Raw genomic sequence first — 18,273 nt, 5'->3', positions numbered from 1 at the left:
GAAGCCAAGGGCCAGAGACACGGGAGATTCCTTGTTGAGGGCAGTCAGCTGCCTGGACATCCTATGATTTCATGCCATCCAGCCCGCTGCCGGAGCTGAGAGCCCAGACCAGCATCCCCACTGGCCCTGGAGGGGTGATATGTCTCTCAAAGCTTTTTATAATGTGAGCACTGGTCCCAGCAGCTTAGATGTGAGCCGTTTGGGGATAAATACTTGGATTATTCATTCTTCTGTTCATGAAAGGCCAGCGATCTTACGTTTCGACTAAGCATGGTTGGCATATAGAACAGAGCCTCATTTTTCCTGCTGTTTATATAAATGGACTCACCCTGCCCAGACTCCCTGCTGCAAATGTGTGATTAAAGGATTATAAAGGTGATGGAAATAGTAATCACGTCTGTTTTCAGACAGAGCCTTCCCTCATGGGGCCCAAAATGGCTGTGTTCTTATTCATATCTGCAAGGAAAGGGAACGTAAGGGTCCTCTCATAGATGGGCCAGTAGGCCCCGGGAAAGGGTCAGATAGCAAATTACCCCAGGTTACCTGGCTCATCAATTTCCAACTTTGATTGTGGATGAGGGAGGGGAGGTTGCTGTCAAAACAGTTGAGAGCCTGCAGACAATAGACAACACGTCACCAGATCACTCAGACTAGGCTTGGGATTTGGACTCCCAGAGAGGAAGGACCCAGCAGGGCAAGGCAGGGCCGGGGCTCAGAGGAGCTAGGGGTGGGACAGGTTATCAACAGAGTGGAGGTTGGCACTGGAACCATGCTGAAGTCCTCTACAGCTGAGACAAAGGCCGATCCGCCAGATCAATTGGTACCGAGTCACCCAAACCACTTGTTAGGCTCGTTCTATGGAAATACAGGTCAGGTTCCAGCAACCAAAGAAAGAGTTAATGTGCTCTGGGAGGTCGGTGAGGGAGGTGGGACAACACCCAAAGGGCATTTAATTTCAGGTTTCTGGGGCTCATGGGGACTTTGAATTGTTCCCAGCTGGAATTTTACCTCCTGTGTGGAATCTCAGAATAGAAAAAGTTGGGCACCAGGGCAGATGATGGGGTGCTAGCCCAGGCTGTGTCCCTGGCCTGTTGTGGGACTTGAGCTGAGTAGCCTGCCTTGTCCCAGCCTCAGTTTCCTCACCCGCAGAAGAGACCAGTACCTCCCTAACTCCCTCCCTCCTGTCATTGTTATGAAGGGCACATGACATAGCGTATGAAATCATCTTGGAAAAATCTAAGACCAGGGTGTTGTCAGTATTAGTTTGCCCTGACATGGGAAGCAGTGGAATTTTCTGGGGCTGATTTGCCAGTTTGAGGACTATCCAGTCCTTCTTCCCCTTTCCCTAATTCCCTAGTCCTGGATACTTTCTTGTCCATCACCTCCCAGCAGGGGCTGCAGTGATCTTGATAATTTCTGAGATAGAGCCATAGCATGTGAAAATGGTGGGGAGCTATGGGTCATCTGATGGCCTGTTTTAGTTTAGCGATGTGGGCACCAATGCACACATGGGGAATGTTACCTGCTGTAGGTCACACGGCTAGTTAACGCTAAGCCAGAAAGCACAGTCTGGTACACGGTGGGAATTCAGTATATGTAGGTAGTCTTTACTATTATCCCAACTATACCACGCTTTCACAAAGCAATCCATTTTGCTACTTACCACTGACTTTGATAAGAGGTTTGGGATGGGAAAGAATGAGGGTTGAAGAAGAAGGAAGTCATAACTGACGTTACAGAAGAAATTTTTAGATTAGCTAATGTCACCTTAAATGCCTCCTCTTCCAGGAAGCCCAAACTGATCAAAGGCCCTTCCCATGTTCTCATTTTATCTCCTTGTATCTCGTCCTTCTCCTGTATGCCACACCAAAATACTTCCTCACTTGTCTCTTTCCTTCTAGGCTAGGTTCCCTGAGGATACGTGCTCCTACTTTTTCAAAGTTGAATCCACAGTATTTCATGTTTAATATGTGAAGCTGAAGATTTTATTATAGTTTAGGAGTCAGTGATGTTTCTTAGATGTTCCTGATTTCTTTGGGCCCATGGGCCCAGAAGGTCTTGGACTGAGAACAAAAAACAAACAAACAAACAAAAAAAACCCCAAAAACCCTTAGTTTTCATCCAGTTCCATTATTTATAATCTATACTATTTTAATCAAGTCACTTACTGCCTTTAAGCCTCACTTTTGTCATCTCTAAAAAAATGGGGTATCTATGGAAGGCAACTTGTCAATAACTATCAAATTTACCAATGGATAAAGCCTTTGACGAAACAATTTCACTTTTAGAAATTTATTTTCAGATATTCTTTTTATTTTATTTTATTTAAATGTTTATTTTTTGAGAGAGAGAGAGCGAGCATGAGCAGGGGAGGGGCAGAGAAAGAGGGAGACACAGAATACAAAGCAGGCTCCGGGCTCTGAGCTGTCAGCACAGAGCCTGACACGGGGCTTGAGCTCACAGACCACAGGATTATGGCCTGAGCCAAAGTTGGACACTTAACTGACTGAGCCACCCAGGTGCTCCAATGTTCAGATATTCTTGCATCCATCCTGCAGATATACTTACAGGTTATTCACTACAGCATTATTCATAAAAGTTAAAGAGTGGAAAGACTTAAATGGGCTTGTTAAATAAGCTAATTTATATAACAGGATACCATGTAGCCACAAAAAGAATGATGTAGGTCTGTACATACTGATATCGAATAATCTCCAAAATACATCCTGGAGTGAGAAAATGCAAGGTGCATAACAGTGTGTAAAGCAAGCTTTCCATTTGTGAAAAGGAGGGAAAGACTATATATACTTGCTTGTATATGCATAAAATATCCCTAGAACATTTCTCAGAGAACCAGTGATTTTTGTCTGTACCAGAGAAGATGGGGATGGCTATGGACGGGGAAGAGGGGTCTCCCGCTGTATAGACTTTAGGACCATTTGAATTTTGAACAATGTAAAAATAAATCTTTTAAAAGAACACTAAAAGAAAGAAAAAGGAATGAAGGTACCAACCCACTCACTCTTCTGTTGTGGGAAGCATATGTGAGAATGTCTATAAAGGTAGTTTCAACTGTAGGATGAGATACCATGGGGAGACTCTTGCAGCCCCCAGGCCCGTGGCCACCCCTCGCCTCTGAACTTGAAATGGCTAGCCGTTTTCCAACCAAGATCCTGGAGCAGATTCACAGCATAGCTGTCCAGGAACATTTAGATAAAATACTTCTACTCTTCATTACCAGAGTTCTCTGGCGAGGTGGAGAAGGGGTAAGGCTCTCCCAGGAGAGTCTAGGACTGGAGTCTGAGAGCCCTGTCATGCCAGGGTCTGTGGTCAGCTGGCGGGCAGGACTCATGCTCCTTCTCGTAGTATACAAGCCCATGTGGGCTTTACAGCTTCAGCACATATGCCAGTTGTGGTGACGTGGAGCCCAGGGGATACAGGAAATATTGTTCCTGCAGCTGGAAGGGTTTCTTTGTCTCCTTTATGCCCACACTAGCTTCTAAGGCTTTATTGCTTTGGCATCAGGAGGGAGATTCCACCTTAGGGAAGATAACTATGAGCTACCGACGACGGCTAGCTATATTATGAGTTAACTGACTGACTAGATATGAAAACAACCACTGACTTTAAATCCCTTCCCCAGAGACATCTGGAACCACACCATTAGCCACTTACGCATTAAGCGTTGCCATCAACGTGCGGATCTTCTGTTTAAATTTAAATTTTCCTGGGAAGGGTAATACCTTGGGGAAAAAATTAGCTTCGAAGTACATTCCCTCATCGAGTCGATGATTATTGAGTGCTTATTCATGCCAGACACTCTACCAAGTACCTGGATATATAGGCACATAAGACCATCATCAACCTCAATAATAAATATCACAGCAATGCTGCTGCTGCTGATGGCTAACACTTCCTGAGAGCTTCTCACACGGCAGGGATGCTTCTCATCTGTTTGTAAGCATTTGCACTGGATTCTTGTAACGCATCCCGGGAAGGCGATGCGGTTATCTCCATTTGTCAGGTGAGGAAACTGAGGCACAGAGATATCAAGCAACTTGTGCAAGATCCCACAGCAGGTAAGTGAGCTGGCACACACACGTTTTATCTAACAGGTATGTTTTCCGGAAGAGGCAGCAGCCAGGAGTTGAGGGCCTGTGGTTTGCGGGGAAGGGTGACAATCCAGGATGGCATCCCAGACAATCCTCAGGCAATTCCTGCCCTGGCAATGCTGGGAAGAGCTCAAGGCTGCAAAAGACTTAAGGAGACAAGAGAGCAATAAATTGAAAGGACACCAGCCAGGGTGGCTGGTGAGCCCAGTAAACAGAAGAGGCCAGAATAAGGAAAGGGCCTGGGCTGTGTCTATACCCTCACAGATGCGAAGAAAGCAAGCTTTACCTGACACCAGCATGAAGTCTGCACCCCCCCGCCCAACTGAGACACCAAGGGAAACGAGAGAAATAAATCTGCCTTTGGCAGCACTGTGGACGTTGAGCGAGCTGGCCAGGAAGGACCAAGGAGTCAGCCAACTGGGGAGTGAGACAGAATGGTCTGCAAAATCCTGAGCCACACTCCAAGGTCAAGCTCAGCCAAGTTGAATAGAATTGGGAACACGAGGCTTTGGGCCTGGCTGAGTGTCCCCGGTGTCTCCCAAAGTGGCCCTGAGTTGACCTGACTTCCAGGCCGGAGGCACAGCCCAGTGCACTGAATTCAGGCTGGTTGAGGGGGCCCGTGTCCTGCTTTGCTCCCTCCTCATGCCCGTTCTGGATGTGCTACTGAAAGAGAGATGGTCCCTTCTGAAAGTGCCCCCTGCAACATGGAATCGAGCCCTGAGTAATAAATTCCTTCACTTTTCAAGTTCCCTGCCAGTTCTCCCTGGCTGAAGTGAAAGCCAGCCTCGCTCCCTCCCTCTGGGCTGGACCTTCTAGGAACTGGGAATCTGGAAAGATAGAGGCAGGAAGAGGCTGGGGATTGGAGCTAAAACAGACCCCCCTGTTACCAAGCCACAATCAGAACCAGGTCTGCAGCACTCATTTGGGGTCTGGGTGTGGAGTGGGGAGGATGAGCTTTAGTGTGTTCTAGAAGAAAATGAAGCCCGGGTTGTTTTTTTTTTTTTTTTTCCTCCCTGATTAGCATTTTTATTGCGTCCCTCCTATTTGCTCTGCCTGCTCATAATTAAATACTGCCCATGGTGTCTCGTCTATCTTGGTAATGTTCTCTTGGACACCGATGAATTGGATTTTCTTTATGGACTCGCTCCACTGATAGAAAATAAGACTCAAGTTCTGAGCCTCCCCTGGCAGGGTGGGTCAGCCCCAGGAGGGTGTCTAGTATTGAGGTCAGGATCTTCTGCATAGAGTCTTGGACTCTGTGATCTGAGATCTTGGGAAAAAAATGAAAAAAGCACCAGGTCTTCTTGTCCTCAGAGCAGCCCCCATGAGAGGTGACCCGTGGTATAAGGCAGCTGCCTCTGTTGTGCTGGTGAAGGGCCAGACTGGCAATGACTCCCGGTTAGAAGGGACAGATGGGCAGAGGTATGAGGCTCTCAGGGAAGGAGACTGGACTTTTGGCCGGGACTCCAAATAGGACCTGAGGCTGGTTCTAATCCTATGCTTTCTCTCTGCCTAACTCATCTTCGTCCCCTTCGTGTGACCCCTAGTCATGGCCCTCAGGCCACACTCCTCTTGTGTCATCAAATCCTGAACCTTCTTTGGCCTGCCTTTCTCTGCTCTTTCACTGAAGCCTGGCTTTCTGTCTTCATGTCTAACTTGGGCCACGAGAAAGAGTGGAGGAATTTATATCTGAAGCTTCTCAAGTGAGGGCATATCAACCTAGACCAGCCTCGAATCAGGTGGTCCCCAGACCAGCAGCATCAGTTTGCATTGTGGGGCTTGTTAGAGGTCTCTTGTTAGAGACCTAGTGGATCAGCAACTCTGGGGGTCAGGCCCCACCATCCGTGTTTTGACAAGGCGTCTTGCACACTCAGGTTTGAAAGCCACTGCTCTAGACCAATTTCTCACAACTTTCTCTTGGTAGCATCTTCCCTGAAGCTCACATAGGCTGTGTACCTGCCTTCTCCTACCATCCATGGCCTCCAGTCACTCCCCACCTTCCCAAAGGAAACTGACCACCCTGCCTCAGACCATTCACCAAGGAGCTATGTTTGCCTCCTCCTGTGTCCCTGCTCTGTGCCTTCACTCTGGACAATGTCATCTTTGCTCACAGAGTCAGCTGTTACCTCTGTGCCGGTAACTCCCACATGCTCATTTCTAATAGGCAGCTCCCTCCTAGGTGCTAGAAATACGCTTCCTTCTGTCCATCAGGCGTTTGACCTTGACTTTCTCAGACTCCTTACCCACCTATCCGAAACATGGCTGCACTTGGGTTCCTTATTTCAATGAATTCCCAGCCCTGGCTCTATTCTAAGCATAGAGACTTCTCTGGCTCTTTCATTTTCTTCAGCTGTCAGCCCTCCCTCCTGCACACCTCTTCCACCCCCCTGCACAACCAGCCAGGCATGGGGCCCACAGATTCTGGGGCTCCCCTTCTTGGCTGTTTCTGTCGCCATTGCTAATTCAACAGCCTTAGTTTGGCCCCTCACAACCCCCACGACCTCTCACTTCTACCCTCCCTTCTCACTGCTCCAGAGTTGTTTTGCTAAACCACAGTTCTTACCACGATGGCCCCCCATGGCCTACAGGATGGAACCCCAGCTGGGCTTGCTGTCCTCACGCCTTTCCTGCTAGAGTTCTTACCACTGTCCTTGCTTGGCCTGTGCTCCCGTCACGAGACATGCTGCTCATTTTCGTACCTCTGTGCGTTTGCTCACGCATGCTCTTGTCTTTGCACAGAAGGGCTTTCTGTCTCAAGAATTCCTTCTCAGCCTCGAAAAAGCAATTCAATGTACCCTGCCTGCCTTGCATGCAGTCTTCCCAGACAGCCCTTCTCCCTCTCTCTCCTCCCAGCTCTGGGCTCCCAGTGTGCACTGCTCTTGTCCTTTTATACGATGCACCCTTTGTAGTGTTCATTTGTCATGCTTCCCAGGTTGGGAGCTCCTCAAAAGTCTCTGCGGTGCCTCAGTCATCGGTGTTGTCCCAGTGCAGAGCACAGAGCATGACTCCCGGGACACAGCTGAAGCTACATGACTCCTCCTTTGGCTTGCTTCCCCCAGCTGTTACTCAAAACACCGAGCCCTATGCACATACAATCACCCATAATCTTCGGTGACCTTCTTTGTGTCACTCCCTATCACCCAAGCAAAGTGCTGGCTGTCCGGGGGAGGGTCCGTCACTCCCACACACGCCTCAGGCAGCTCTTTGACATTGGCTTTCATCCTTGTCATTTATCTTATATGTCAAAATCTCTCGCACATTAGCACGGTGGAGAAAATGAGAATGGGTTATCCCTCGGGCCCTGCCTAGGGTGGTCCCATTCTGCTTTCAGCCCAGTCTGATGACACTCCCTCTGGCAGAGAAAGGAGGAAAAGGAGAGTTTCCACAATCCCGACCCAGGCTGGCAAGTCTCCTGATATCTCAGACACGGAGATGTGCTGCAGGGGTCTTTCCGGTGGCGCTGGATCCTGAGCTGCCCCCAGAGAGACCCCTGTGTCCAGAGACAAGCAGCAGGGCTTAGGATACAGCTGGCTCTCAGTAGGCGTTTGTAGAAGGAGTAACAAAATGCTGAGGAACAGAAGATGCTCTCAGAGTGTCCCTGCTCGCCTGGTGTTGCCAGTTCCTGCCTTTACAGCCCAACTGCAGCGTCTTTCTGCAGAGTGGAGCCAGGAAGCAAAGAGGAAGATGGAGAGAGTCTTGGAAGGAACATTTCTCCAGGATTCTCTCTTCTACCTCTGAGGAGGACCTCTGGATCAGGAAAAGCACACTGGTTTCCAGGGCCACCAAGCCCTCCTCTTTCTTGCCCTCAGTCCTGGGCTTGTGCCCTTCTAGGCTACGGGCAGGAAGAGGTAGACAGACTAGCGTGGAGACAACTTTAAGTGAATTCAATTACCATAGCAACCAAAACCACCAGAATGGAGATTAGGCTCCCGACAGCAGTGATCCAGGCATCTAAGAGAGGCAGCGATCCAGAGGCCATCACTGTGAGACTGGGGGGCTGGCCGGGGGGTGGGGGCAGGGACACCTCTGCTCATCTACCCGCACTCCCTCCCCCACTCACCTGTGCTTTCTGGGACTCCTCAGAGCTCTAACCTGCCGAGGAGCAGATTTCCATCCCTGCCTGGAGCCGGAGAGGCCTGGAAGGGCTGTGGGAGTCAGAGCAATGAGCAGGTGCTGCTGGCCTTCCTGTGGCCTCTCATTTTCTACCGTGTCCCTTCATGGATAACAGGGCACTGGCCTGCCTTCTGCATCTCTCGGCAGAGCTGCATTTAAAAGTAGGGGCTCTGGGGTCTACTGTTTGTTTCCAAATCCCAGCTCTGCTAATGATCTTGAGCAAGTTGTTGAACTTTTCTGAGCCTTGGTTTTTTTCATCTGATAAGTGGGGGTGATGGTATCTGTTTCATAGGAGTGCTGTAAGGACTAAAAAATAAGAAAACAAAAAATGAGAATGCATATAAGGCCTCTGCACAGTAACAGTTGTTACTAATTCCATGGTGGTGGTGATGATGATAATGATGATGATGGCAACTCCAGTCCCTCCTTTCCCTTGTATATTTCCCTGCCATGAGTACCACCTTTGACAGGTGGAGGCACCCAGCCTAAGGTAGGCAGAGAAGATTCCCAGAGGCTGACAAGCTGGGACATGGTAGTCAGTTTCCTCCTGCTCCAGAAGCCCGTCAGAAACCCCGAGAGACTGCACAGGCCACCTGACAAATGACCAAAGGCCTTGCTTTCTGGAGACTTCATCTGGACCCACGAGCTGCAGTCAGCCTGGGCAAGCTCGTTTGCCCCACTGATGTTCGACAGGTCTGATCTTTAGCGCCTCCCAAAGCTGATGGTCTCCCTAAGGGTGGAACCCTCATCTGTAAAATGGGGATAAAAATAAAGGCTGATTTATGAGACCTGCTCTAATAATAGACCAGCTCACGTAGAACTGAGGGCAAATGGAGGCACTGTCTCTGCTACTCTCCTCTCATGTGTGTGCATGTGTGCACTGGTGTGATTTCCCACGGAGCGTGCGAGTACCTGGAGGGCAGAGAGGAGCCTCTTCATTGATGTGAGAGGAACATGAGGAACTTGGGACCTAGGCTGGGGAAGATGTCTCGTCTACCTCCAGGGCTGTGCTCATTCATTTCACAAGCGGTTTTTGAACACTGGCGAGACGGTCAGACCTTGTGCAGCTGCCGGGGAAGCCAAGATGAATACGACTCAGGAGTTGAGCTTGGAGGTGGAGAAAGAGCTCAGAGCAACTTAATCACAAGGTGCTATTTGACAGCGGGAAGTGGGGTGAGGATGCCTGGGGCAGTCATCGAGGACCCGCATCTGGATTGGGCTGGAAGGAGGAACACAGTTTGCCCAGTGGGGAAGGAGGAAGGACTCTGCAGGCAGAGAGAACAGCAGGTGCAAAGAGGGAGTGTGAAAGGGCCTGGTGTGTCTGGGGGAGGTGAGAAGTTTAGGGAAGCTAAAGCGCACGCACGCCTGTGTGTGTGTGCGCCTGCGCGGGCATGCATGTTGGGGACAATAAGGGGGTGGAGGGAAGAATGGCAGGGGATGAGACCCAAGGGTTAATTTCTCCTCTTATCTCACAAGAGGTCAGCAATTCTATAGGCCTCTAGCTACTGTGGCCTGCTGTGCTGAGATGTGTTCAGCCCTATTTTGAAAATTCATTCCCCTACTACCAGAGGAATTGTGAGCTTGTTTTGAGGAAACGCCAGCCTGTTTCTGAAGGTCTGCATTGCTCACAGGTCTTGAATGTCCCCGGCTGACAGCTTCCTCCAGCCCGGTATAAACAGCCCTGCTTGGAAAGGGCCCCTGGAGAGGACTGTGACCAGCCCTCCCTCCCGGAAGGGCTGCCTCTGCACCCCAGCTGGCTCCACGTGGCATCCCTCAGCCCTACATCGGTAGTGTCGTGTGGCCAGGTGGCACAGCCTGACCTGGGGGCCTCTTGTGCTCCATGCCCAAGCAGTCCCAAGTCCTGATAATTTTACCTCCAACTTCTTTCTCTCATGCTCCCTTTTGTCCATCCACCCACCACTGCCCTAGCAGAGGCCCTCATCATCTCTCTCCTAGAATACTGCAATAGCCTGCTAATTGGTCCCCCTGCTTCCCATCTGGTCCTCCTCAAATCCATCCTCCACACTGCCAGGCCAGAGTGGGTTTTTCTAACATAGATCTGCCAGCACTACCCAACTGCCCGGAGCCTTCTGGTGGCTCCCTGTGGCCTGCAGGACAGACTCCAGCTCCTTGCCTGGGCTTCCCAGCCTTAGCCCCTGCTGCGCCCTGACTCTGGCCCCACACCCCGGGCACATGCTGGACTCATTCCTGTCTTGGTGTGTTTGCTGCCTGGTGTTCGCTTCATCCCCTCAGCCGTCATCATTTGGCTGATTCCTTGTCCTCTTTCTGCTCCCAGCTCAGATGTCATCTCGTCCAGAGCATCTTCCCTGACCCCACAGGCTGGGCCAAGTGCCTCCTCCCTGTGCTTTCCTACCTCTCCATGCATAACCCTGGCTCTGTCACTAGGTAGCTATGTGATGCTCGCCTCCGATTCTTTGTCGGCAATGGGAATAAAAATAAATCGACCTCATGAGATTGTTTTGAGAATTTGTGAATCTAGCTTCCCTTCACCTCTCGGGCTTCTCTGACCCCCAGAAGAGGTTGGTGATCCTAAACCTCAGTGCAGAGCACAGTGCAGAGCACACATCCACGGTCTGTCTTCCTGTTTAAACCATGAGCTCCAAGAAGTCAGGGCCTGCCTCCATCTTGCTCACCACCATATGCCCAGCACAGCAACTAGTGGATGTTCAATAACTACATGTTAAAGGAATGAATGGTTTGATACATGTTTGTGGAACTTGTGTCAGTGGATGAAGACCTATGGGTTCAATTAAAATGTTTCCTGAGTGCCGCGCTCGGGGCTGGGGCTCCCCTGTTAATATTCAGGTGGGACTAGAGACGCAGATAAGACAAAGCATACTCACGTGTCCTAGTCAAAAGTGCACCTTGAGCTGTGACTTCAGTTCAAGTCAAAGGAGCATTTGAGTAGGCCGAAAAGGAAGTGAAAAGAATCTTCCTGGGGAAAAACAGTTCATACCTGGCCCCCTCCCCATATCCCTCATCACGGCCTCACCAGGGCAAGCAGTACTGTGTAATTCACTAAGATGGCTGTGGTGTGTTTCCTTTTTTGTCCACTCCAGGAATCCGCAGCAAAGAGGGAACCTGCTAACATTGAGCCTGTATTTGCAAAATTGACTCAGGCATTAGCTACGATGGTGCACACTTACCACTTTAAAGATGCCAGTCCGCTTGGGTGGGAGAAGCACCCCTAAAGAGCCATGGGAAGGGTATTCACTCTGTCATCATCAAAGGACAAGAAATTTACTAACTTCTTTAAGTATGCAGTTGCTTTTTTTTTTTTTTTTTTTTTCATGCTGAGCCCAGCTGTCTCCGTTCTTTATGACTCTGGACATGATTTAACGTGTACACTTAAAAAATGGAAGAACGACTTCTTAAATTTGCAGTAAATGTATTGTTCAATAGATTTGATTTACTAGTCATGAACCATAGAAGAGCCACCATGGCAATTTATTGTGATGTTGTCTCAGGAGTTGGAGTCCACTGCCTGTCTCTGCTCTGATCCCCATAAAAATAATCCAGTGAAGGGAAGACCCATGGTTTACCTTGGCACCAGCCTGGATTGTGACTGCCACACCCTCATCTGCATATCAGGCCCCCCTTTCAGATGATGAGAGCATGGCAGGTGGGAGCGGGGCATGTTCCATGGGTTTAGTGGCATTTGTTCTGAGCAGCTGGCTGGGGTCAAAAAGCAGAGGTCTCTGGGCATCGCTGCTTGGGAGAGATTTACAGGGCTCCACTTGTCTCCCTGGTGACTCTGCAGAGGAATCAAATGGATGGAAAACATGTGGGTGTGAGTGTGGGTGTGTGTGTTGAGGGGAGGGAGGCTCATAATTTAGAGGGACTCAGAAGGGTCAATCTCTTGGCAAGAACTTGTACAACATAGTCTCTACAGATTCCTAACTGCAAGTGCCTCCTTCCTGTTCTCAAGGAAGACTTGGAAGTGTGGAAAGTTCTATAGCTGGTCAGGGCTGAGAGTCAAGGGAGATGGACTGGAGGGGTCTGTCCCAGGCTGAGGGGCAAGTAAGACCTCCTGGAAGAAGTGTTTCCAAGCTTAGGGGGACATGTAGGCCTAGCTAAGCAGAGGTGGGAAAGGTACATAGAGTTCTTGAGGAAAGAACAGCTTGAGCAAACAGGGGTAAGAGAAAGCTGGGCACTTAGAGAACTGCATCATTTTTTTTTTTAATTTTTTTTTTCAACGTTTATTTATTTTTTGGGACAGAGAGAGACAGAGCATGAATGGGGGAGGGGCAGGGAGAGAGGGAGACACAGAATCGGAAACAGGCTCCAGGCTCTGAGCTGTCAGCCCAGAGCCTGACGCGGGGCTCGAACTCACGGACCGTGAGATCGTGACCTGGCTGAAGTCGGACGCTTAACCGACTGCGCCACCCAGGCGCCCCTGCATCATTTTTAATACAGTAGGAACATGGGCTTCTATCAAGAGCTCCAGGAGTTGAAGGTGGGAAAGCAGAAGAAGTAAGGATTGGATAACAAATGAGACATATAAGCTATGTGTGCTTACCTGTGAGGGCAATGAGGATTTATAGAAGGGTTTCAACCGAAGGGCAATATGGTTGGATTTGCGTTTCAGAAAGATGGCTGTGGCTACCCTGTGGGAAATGGACGCACGTACTTGGCATCCTTGGTTGGGCTTCTACTTCTGGAAAATTCCCTGTCAATCCCCAGCCTTGGCCAGGAAGCACAGCCCTGGGTCCTTGTGCGCAGGTGTTGAGGTAAGAATGAGATACCGCCCTGCCCTCAGGAGACACAGTCCAGTGAAACAGGTAGGGCTCATTCTGTCAGAAGAAGTCATACCGAAGCCTGTGACCCTGAGTACAGGAGGGCCACGAGTTTATAGCTGGGAAATTAACTGGGGAAGGCAGGGACAAAGACCCAAAGTCTGGGTGAGGGCTGAAGGAAGGAAAAATTTCTTCTCTACCCTTAAGTTCTTTGAGCTGGACTCAGAATTAAATTTACATGAGGCAGATTAATAGGAGGAAAAACCCAAAGTTTTATTAAGTACCTAGGGAGCCTCGATAATGAAACTGAGGCCTAAAGAAATGACCAAGGTGGGCATTTTTTTTCTATTTTTTTCAGACAAAGAGACAATAAATATATGAGGAATTGATAGGATAAAGAAAACAGATGTTTGGGTGCTTTCATTAGTAAGGAGTTCTGAGCGGAATTTGGGCTGAGGTAGCAGATTAGTAAAAAAGTAATAGTTTTGTTTCTATAGTTTTCTTGCCTTTAAAGCTCCTATCTCTGATGATGAAAATGTCTCTTTACTTCTTAGTGCAGGGAAGCTGCCTTTGATATGTGAGATTTATTTCCTGCTTTTAGGGAGACAGAGAAGGGTCTGAGTGTCCTTGCACTGGCTGTTCCCCAAGTAGATCAATACAAAATAATCAATATGACATTGTGGTACATATTAGGCGACCTGCTCTTGGCCCCTACAGGGGAAAGGCCCCTTATGCCTGTGGATCATCCTCTGTCCTCTGCGTCCCCGGCCCTTCTGTGGGGATTTTCAGGGAAAGGTACATTGCAAATGTTGGGTCTACATATGACGTTGTCCGATGGAACTTTCTGTGATGACGAAAATGTCCTCTCCCTGTACTGTCCAGTGTGGTAGCCATTAGTCACATGGGGGCTACTGAGTACTTGAAATGTGACCAGTGCAATTAAGAAACAGATTTAAAAATTTTACTTTTTATAGCCCTACGTGATCAGCAGCTACTCTATTAGCACAAACCTAAGATGTGAGATCCTCACAGGCAGTTCGATCAAATGCTGAACATGTAGGAGATTATTATAAGCAATTCTGATTTTTTGTGCCTGGAGGCAGTGTGGTGTAGGGCAAGGCTTTGAACATTGGCATAGTCAGCTTAGGGTTTAATCCTATTTGTGCCACTGTATTGGTCAAGGTAGGCTTACTGCTCTAACACACACCACCCATATTTCAATGACTTAACATAATAAAAGTTTATTTATTTATTTATTTATTTATTTATTTTACTCACTTCACAATCCAGTGAGGGTTCAGAGAGGTATCTGCTCCACACAGTCCTCCAGGCTCCCTCCTTCCTGTGGCTCCATCCTCCCTTGGGCCTAGAAATTCTCTCCATTCAGCCAGTGGATGGAGAAAGAAAGAGAACATGTAGGATTGCCCTGGATGTTTTATTTTTTTATGGGACTGGCTTATATTGCCTTGGCCAGAACTCAGTCACACGGCCAAACCTGACTGCAAGGGAACCTGGGAAATGTAATCCAGCTATGCCCATGAAAAAGAACAGAGTTCGATTAGCATCTAGTCAGTTTCTGTCTTGGGTATCGACTAGCTGTGTGACCTTGGGCTCAGTTTTCTTATCTATAAGAAAGAAGTAAAATCAGAATTGGTGAAAGCTGCATGCAATAACACCCGTGAAAAATGCTGAGGCCAGTTGGGATTCACGACGATGATTTCTGCCTCTTAATTTGGGTCTCATTTCAGTTATTGGGCAGCAGCTCAGCTAATACTCAAAATCTTGCGCAGGGCAGTGCCTCTGCGTGACATTTTATGTATGTCCCTTTGTCCCCAGGGAGCAGGACAGATTTTGGACAGAATTCACCAAACCCTTGAGCTTGACTAACTTAGAGACTAGCCCTGGGACACAGATGCAGACTGGTCAAATATTCTTGGCATCATGGGGGGAGGTAGGAAGTTCTTCTCCCCTGGAAAGATGTACTATGTTGGTCATAAAGAAGGTGTAATTACTGAAATATTTACAGATGAGATTATATTTCATCTGTAAGTGAAATTTTCTTCAAAATTATCCGGGGACGATGGTAAGCAGGGGTATGGATAAAACATTATAAACCTTAAGTTGGTAATTATCAAAGTGAAGTGATATGTTCATGGGGGGATATATTACACAATTCTCTCTTCTTGTGCATATGTTTGTAATTTTCCATACTAAAGAAGTTTTAAGGGCCGCGAGGATCCTTTTTTTAACAAGGTTTTGCAGAGAAGTCCAGAAACTTCTTATGACCTTGCAGTATGGGAATAGTAGCTGACTGTCATTGTTTATTTGTTGACTCACCAAAGCAATTAATGATTTTGCAGCTGGGTCTCCCACAAACCCAGTGAGGCAAAAACGCCAACCCCACCCTTGAGCTCTGAAGAAAAAATGCATTTGAGGGGGAGTATCATAGATGTGCAGAACTGGAAGGGACCTTGGCATGCAGGAGCTGTGTCGGTTTACCAAGAGGAGGTTAGTATAAAAACTTGGTGCACAAATTCCTTTATTACGACACTTTTGCAAAGGCTGCAGACTTGATTTTCTAGCTCCAGGATGCAGAAATAGAATACAGAAATACTTTTTTGTTTATGGCTGCACTAATGGGGCCAGTATTATGAGTGGACAGTGACTCTGTGGCATTGGGAAGAGCCTCCTGTCCCCTAAAACTTCCCCCCCACCGTCCATTACTCTGATGGATGCCTGAAACCCCACCTACTCTGTTTCATTGCCTTCATATCCTGTTAAAAATGACTACTGTAGCCCTGGGCAGGACAGTCACTTACACCTTAGTTTAAATGATCTTATCAGTTTTTGCTAATGAGGAGGGAATGGGGAGAGACAGGCACTTGAAGCTCAAGGCTGCAGAAACGGGGTGCCACACAATGGAGACAATAGAAAAGGGTATCTGGAGACAAAGTTTTCTGATTTCACACATTTCCCAGGGCCTCAGCATGAACCAGAACCGCATGGAAAGAACTTGAGTGGCCAACCTAATCTTCTTCACAAACAAGCACTGAAGCGAGCTGTGCCCAAGATTTAAAAGAGCACGTTTCAAACGCCTGCAAATTCAGTTACAGTATTATAGTAACAGCCCACATCCTTGTTTACAATTGCATGAGATATGTTACACACATTATGTAATTCAATCCTCATGAACCCTATGAGCTGATACCATCATTATGATCCGTGTTATAGGTGAGGGAACAGAGGATCAGAGAAGTAAAGTGGCTTGCTCAGAGTCACACAGTTTGTTAGAGTCAAGATTTGAAGCCAGGTCTATCCCAAGCCCATGTCGTCACCATTAAGTCTCCACTGTCCCAGGTTTCCTGATGTGGTGTCCATACAATTTTCTAATTAAACACCAGCAAGCTTCGGTCTTGGCATCTCCTTGAGCCAAGCCAGGGTTTTGGCTAATGGGATTTTAACAAGCCCCCGTGCCAGTTTTTAGGGTAAGCATAGTCACAGCTGCAACTAGGTACCATTTCCAACTGATAGAATCCTGGCTATTCCCAAGGAGGCGATATTCTGGGGATGGCGTTGACCTTCTGCCAGAAAGGAAAGAAAAGAGTTCTCTAAATACCAATCTGGTTCAAGAGCAGAACACTGGCCAAGTCTCTGCAGGTAGCATTGACTGAGGCTCACTTTGTAGATTCGTAAAAGGCTGGAGGAGGGGGGCTTTGAGGCTCTTTTCATCTAAGATCAGCCAAAAATTGAACACCCTGAACCTTTCTCTCTGTCCTCATGCCAGTGCTAAAGATCAGTCAGGACCCGGAGGCTGACCAGTTGACAAATTTATCACATATTCTCAGTTACACACAATCAAGGGAGCCAGGTGAACGAAAGTTAAAATAATCCTAATGTGAATTTATTGAGCCTCTGCAGTTGCCAGGCACTGAGGTAACATATTCAGAGACGAGTAAGACATGGTCTTTGCCTTTAAACAGCTTAAAGCCAGAGCATGAGACCACCATGCAAACAACCAAGGTAATAAGGACTTAATTTGAAGAACAACTACGGTAGCCCAAGAGAATGGCTAGTTCCTCCTGGGGGGTCAGGGTGGACTTTACCAGTACGTCTTACGTGACCTTTGGGCTGCGTGTTGAAGGTTTCGGGCTGAGTGGATGCTTGCTAGGAAGACAGATGGAAATAGGAAGTGGTGGGAGGCATTTCCAGAGGACAGAACAGCATGTACAAAGGCACGAAAAAGTGGAAGGACGTGCTTGGCTCAGGTAACAGAGAAAAGGTCTATGTGCTGGAAAGAAAGGTGTGTGAGTGGAAGGAGGGAAGGCCAGAAAGGAAGTGAGGGGGGTGTCATGATCAGAAGAGGGTGTTTTCGAGGAAATGATCTATCGCAGAAGATTGAAGGAGGCTGGTAAGGTGAAGCAGAGAAGTACCTGTGTACACAGATGGAGATGCCCAGTAGATACTTAGGGGGAGGAGAAAGTTCAGGAAAAGATCATCAGCACCTGAATGAACTTGAAACCAGGGGCTCCCATCAACTTTCCAGGGAAAAGGGCAGACGGAGTAGGGAAGAACAAGGATAGAGCCCTGAGAAACGTCAGTTTCCCAGCAAATGGAGCCACCAGAGGAGACTAAAACAGTTACTACATCTATGAGCTGTACCTTCAGCCTCCCCCAGCCCTCCTCCAAATTGTCTCTAGCAAGAAAATGAGCAAATGATTAGGGTGTCTCTCTTCTTTCCGGTGCCGATGTCCCCTTCTCAGACTTGCTTTCCTTCTTCCCATCCTTTTCTTCCTTCACTTAGCCTCTTGCCTTCAGGGAGGTCTTGATGAGCAGAAAGTCCCCCATCACAGATATGCCTCCCCGGGATCTGCCTGGGTTCGAGCAGGCATCGGGCTGGCAAAGGTCTCTTGGACAGACTGACTTTTGGAAGATCCACTGGAGCCCATGAATTTTGATGACTTCTCATTTGCCCTAACTGGTCTAGGCATTTCGACTAATAAGATGACCATTCAGGCAACTACTGGCCTCCCTGGTGGGGTTAGGGATGTAGGAAGTGTGGGTTTCCCCCACTCCCTCAGGAAGGTACCAGAAGTGTCTGATGGTTTTGAGTTCAGCCATCAGGGCCTGAACAAGGTGGACTGATTTTGAGGCTACAATCTCAGTCTTAACACACTGAACCCTGTCCCACACCCAACCTACACAGGCCAGATACTCGAGAGGCCAACAGAGCCAGGTCAAGAATGTCCTCTCAGGGCAAATCTTATCTGACTGAGGGGGTCTCTCTATTCTCA

General features: G+C 48.2%; 1 long non-coding RNA gene across 1 annotated transcript; it reads right to left on the bottom strand.

The window, feature by feature from the left end:
- Positions 1 to 2,621: 2,621 nt before the first annotated feature.
- Positions 2,622 to 11,463, bottom strand: LOC147578248 (uncharacterized). Its single transcript, XR_015254987.1, has 4 exons — positions 11,090 to 11,463; positions 9,138 to 9,292; positions 8,173 to 8,531; positions 2,622 to 4,258 (listed from the first exon to the last, which is right to left on the bottom strand). It is a non-coding gene; the product is annotated as an uncharacterized LOC147578248 (long non-coding RNA).
- Positions 11,464 to 18,273: the final 6,810 nt, after the last annotated feature.

Source organism: Puma concolor, chromosome C1 (assembly GCF_028749965.1).
Source record: "Puma concolor isolate L17-30 chromosome C1, mPumCon1.1.hap2, whole genome shotgun sequence".
Taxonomy (NCBI): Eukaryota; Metazoa; Chordata; class Mammalia; order Carnivora; family Felidae; genus Puma; species Puma concolor.
Note: the sequence above shows the minus strand (reverse complement) of the source record. Positions and strands in the feature narration are given on the sequence as shown.